Here is a 5,004-nt window from a genome sequence, read left to right as displayed (position 1 = left end):
ATCAGCTGTAAAGAAAATTTTACACCTTTCAGAAAACTGGCTTGATACAAGGCAGAAGATAAAAAATTTGACCATGTGTTATGAAGTGGGCTTGGGACCAGAAGTGCCCATCAGGAGCTTGATTCTCTATGCCACCATCTAGTGAGATTGAGCATTATCAACAGTGATCTATTTTAAGAGAAAAGTAGTACATCTAGGATAAATCATAGGCAAGTGTGGAGGTCACAAGCAAGCTGCCTCAGTAGGTGTCTCAGACACCTGTGTCATCCACTATGGTTGCACCAGGGCCTCTTCCTCAGCCCATACCTAAGCTGTTATGAGGCTGACCCTGTATGACCAGCTAACATGGGAGGGAAAAGGCTATTTATTTCATAGGTTGATTGGTTCAGTATACGAGCACAAATCCCAAATAGATTGTAACTACAGTACATTCCTCCTCATGGGCTGCCATAACAGTGGTGAGTGGGAATCCCCTCACTAGTCAGAGGTTAGTGTGGTGCACCTGGCAACTCACCATGTACAGGAAGATGGGCAGTAGCAAATGACTTGACTGGATGGAGCCAGAGAATGAAGGGAAAGATTAGAAAATCAAGGAAAAGGCAGTCTGAGGAAGAAGCATGTGGAAAGACCTATGTGTGTGGTCACAAGTTGTGAGTATCTTTGTGATACATATTAATGCCAATCACAGAATATCCATCTCAGAAAAGCCACTACAAAACCAAGTAGACAGAGTAACCTAGCTGATGTCAGCCGCCTTTGGTCATTAGCCATCCTGATGCATCTAGACATTAAGGGAGAAATCAGAACTGTGCAAAACAAATTAGGATTTATCAGTTTCTTCAGGATTTATCAATTTATTCTATACCAATGTCTTAATGTCATCACTTTGATGAGGTCAACATTCACTTTGATAAACAAAACTAGCTGTGCAATGATACCCCATCTCCTCAGCAGTCCTTATTCCACTCTGAACCTTATGACAATCATTATGGAAAAATAAGCAAGTGATAGCCAAGATGGAAAGGATGGAAAAGTTACAAAGATTAAGGAATTTGGTATGAATTCCCAGCTTTCTTACTGGATTCACTCTGTATGTCCTTGAAACCATTTCCACACTCTTGTTTGGGACAATAGAGTCCACTGAACATTCATTTTTGTTCCCTAGAAGATAGGATTAAAGAGTTAATTACAGCAGGGGAAATATATAGAGAACTAAAGAGCACAGGGTCTAAACAATGATTATGAAACTGGTTGCATCCTATATTAGCTTTGAGCATGGACAAATTACCCAGCCTCCTTGAATCTAAGTTTACTCATTTTAAAAATGGTTTAAATGAGGTAATTTAGAAGGAGCACTGACATAGGGTCTTATACATAGAAAACATTCAATGGGTATAATCTAATATTATTAGTAATCTCTATGCTAAAATAGGAATAGTGGTTGTTAAGATAGAATGTTGTGAGAGTAAATGAGATACTACACTTGATCTTAGCCAAAAGGCCGAGAAGCGATTGAGATAAACATTATTTTACATTTGATGCACTAAAATATTGTTAGATCTTAACCATTCTTTGGTGATATTCTGAAAAAAATGAGTCTTATTTACATTATGGGCACACTTTGTATTAGCTCAATATTAACTTACATATCTTCCTTATTCTCTCACCATACACACACACAAAATTAATTCAACATTTTAACTGTACATAAAGTATAGTACTATCAAACATATTAATTTAATCTCAGAGTGACTGGGATTTTGTGATTATTCAAGCAATGGTATATTGGAATATACTTCTTTGCCCTGGAACACACCGGTTTACTGAGAAAATGAATAATATAAGTAATACCAAAAAGGAAAATTTAAGGTGCTTAAGAGAACAAACCCTTACAGTTCTTTAATTATTCATATCAAGAGGAATAATATTGACAGCTTACAATGTGTTGGCACTATACTATACTATAAATTTTTTAAATTTAATTTTTATTTTATCAATGTTCCACATGCTTCTACTTTTTATTTTTAAAATCACAATAAACATGCCCCAAAGTTTTATAGAATCATCATAAAAAAGGCAGTTTTCTGACCTCTCCCTCATCCCCACATTTTCTGTTACCCAAAGAAAATGATTTTGGGTCTTTTAATAGACTTGTTTGCAATTTTCTTTACATCTCTAAATAATATGCTTATATAGTTACTTTTTGATTCTTTAGAAAGATGAGATGTTAACACAATCTTTCTCACCCCATTTTGCCCTCAAATATATGTACTCTTTTTATGTCTCCATCATCCAAAAATGATTATGTGATAATTTGGATTAAATCTATATTTAATAATTTACGTATCTTCTATTAATTTTCACTAATTTATTCCATGCTTCCCTCCTTCTGTTGAAATTGTATTTCAGTATATTAAGATCCTTTAGGTATTCCCTCTGTGTCACCTTCTCGAAGCAATGTTTATGGGTATCTCCTGACTTGCTTCAATCTGGAATTGAAGCAAGAACTGCTGTCCAGCTGTCTTTTGGAATTTCCCTTTTGCGATTGCCTAGAGGATTTCCTTGGCCTCTCTCTTGGGTCAGAACCTGTGTTTCCTTTATGCCGCATCTCCATTTCTGGTTTATTTTCTTGTTTTTGGCAAAGCATGTCATGCTGTCATTTCATAAGACCGTGTGCCTAGCAGGGAAGGTTTTATGATTTCACATGCCTAAATGTCTTTATTCTACCTTCACTCTTGCCTGATAGTGACTAGGTATAGTATTTTAGGTTGGAAATAATTTTATCTCAGAATTTTGAAAACATTTTTCCATTTTCTTATTTCAGTTTTCTTTGTTTATTTCATTTTAAGAAATCGGATGCCATTTTAACTCCAGAAGCTTAAAAATAACCTGCTTGTCCCTGTCGTTCTAAAATTCAAGATGCTGTGTTTTTGTATAGATGTATTTTCATCCATTTTTGTGGGCCCTTCATGGGCTCTTTCAATATGGCTACCCAATTTTCTTGGTTCTAAGAATGATTCCAGAGTTTTTTGTTGTTGTTGTTTTGTTTTGTTATTTTATTCCTTTCTCTGTTTCTTCTGCTCATTCTCTCTTGAACTCTGCTATGCAGTCATTGGAACTCCTGTACCAATGTTCATGTTGTTTCTCTAATATTTTTCATCTCAGTCTTTTGCTCTTCTTTCTGATTTTTTTCAAGTTTACCTTTTAATCTTTTTATTACATTCTTCATTTCTCTTATTATAATTTTTATTCCCTAAAGGTCATATTTGTTCTATTAATGGGTTTTTAAAAATTATCCTCCTATTATTTCCTAGATTATCTATCTCTCTACAGTTACTTGGACACCGAACTTCTTTCTCCTCTATAAGGACATTGGAGATTTTTTTTTTTTAATTTATTTTTCTTGCATAGTCTCTTTTCCCACCCATTTGTTCTTATTTGTTTATTTTTCTGGCTTCTCTCCTGGCTATTGTTTGCTGTCTACTTGCATTTATGAGTGTAAACTAAGACACTTACTGGAACCTCTGAATTCGTGGGTGGTACTCATCAACTGTAATGTTCACTCAGGGTAATCTAGTTTGTCAGTTTCACTGAGCAATCATCTATGTCAGCACATTTAGAACTTTTCCCACGAGCTAGTTAGATTCTCCAGAGAAATCTCTTGATTTCTTCTGCCTGTAGGGCAGCAAATTGGCTGAAATTCTGGGTGGTTAGTTTGGAAAAAAAGACTAGGAGTTTTAATAGTAACCAACATCATGGTGTGCAAAATGGTGTACCCTCCCACAACTGTGACTGACATTGTCTAGTCTAGAGATCACTGCGTACCCTCTTCAGAACACAAAATTCCAATCTTCTAATGGGGTGAGAGGTGGTAGTTAGTCGCCTATGCAAGTAGGAGAAGGAATCTGGGAAGACTCTAAATCAATATTTCACAGTAGGAGAGGTTTGTTGATATTTTGGGGCTGGACGATTCTTTGTTGTGTCACATTTAGTGATCATTGCTGATCCCAGCTCACTGAATGCCAGAAGCCCCCCTCCCCTAGTCATTGTGATAACCAACACTGCAGTATTCCCAGGACTCCTAGAGATGGAGAAGTGACTGCTAAACACACTTTTATCCACTTTTCTTATTTTAAGTCCTGTATAAACCCCCTCCCAGAGATACCACCAGTTCTTGAGATTTTTAACAGTTCTGCCAGAGTGCCACCAATTCTAGAGCTTTTTAGGGTTTCTTTGGTGTAAATCGAATTGCTTCTTAGCTGCTGCCAGTTTTGAACACAGCTTTTGGAGGTTCGATAAATTATTTAATATCTATCGACTTTCCACCTTCCAAAATGTTATTGCTAATGCTTCCTTTTCTTTGTTCTCTTTGTGAGTTTGTATATTTTTTTAAAGATTCTTTTTTTTTTTTGTCACTTCAGTGGGGTTTCAGCAGGGAATTGAGGCTAATGAGCACATTCTACCTACTGTCTTTAACTGTTATGATACATCCCTTTTGTGTACTATTTCATTTATGTCCACAATAACCATCTGAGGAAAAAACTCAAATTATCTCCGTGTTTAACCAAAGAAACTGAGGCTTACGGAGCTGATTTTCCTTACCTTAGTGGCCCAGCTATTATGGAACAGAGCACTACAGTTCAGCAAGTGCTCTCACAGCCTGTTCTCAGAGGGGTTGATTGTGTGTTTGTTTGGTTTTGAGGGATTCTTTCTGTTTCACATGTGTGTAGGGTGAGCATAATGTGGAGAGGACAGTGTGGACAAGACGCAGTTTCAAGAATTGGAGTATAGGTTCCCTCCCAGTGCCTCATAGGCCACAAATAGAGGCTCCATTTTGCTTTGGCGCTCTAAACCTTCCTGACCTATGGGAGCCGAACCCAGGTGGTCTCAAAACTCAAGCTTGTTTTAGAAATTCTCTTCAGACTGTGCCCTACCTATTTGAGTTACCTTCAGCACCCTACTCCCCCCCATTCAGACTCCATGACTTATTCCTACTCCTCATCA

The 5,004-nt window shown here is 36.9% G+C and overlaps 1 pseudogene; it reads right to left on the bottom strand.

Moving 5' to 3' along the window:
• Window positions 1-1,387: 1,387 nt before the first annotated feature.
• On the bottom strand, window positions 1,388-1,513 carry LOC118533938 (U2 spliceosomal RNA; annotated as a pseudogene).
• Window positions 1,514-5,004: the final 3,491 nt, after the last annotated feature.

The sequence above is a fragment of the Halichoerus grypus genome, chromosome 13 (genome assembly GCF_964656455.1).
Source record: "Halichoerus grypus chromosome 13, mHalGry1.hap1.1, whole genome shotgun sequence".
NCBI classification, from domain to species: domain Eukaryota; kingdom Metazoa; phylum Chordata; class Mammalia; order Carnivora; family Phocidae; genus Halichoerus; species Halichoerus grypus.
This window is presented reverse-complemented; position numbering and strand designations above follow the sequence as displayed.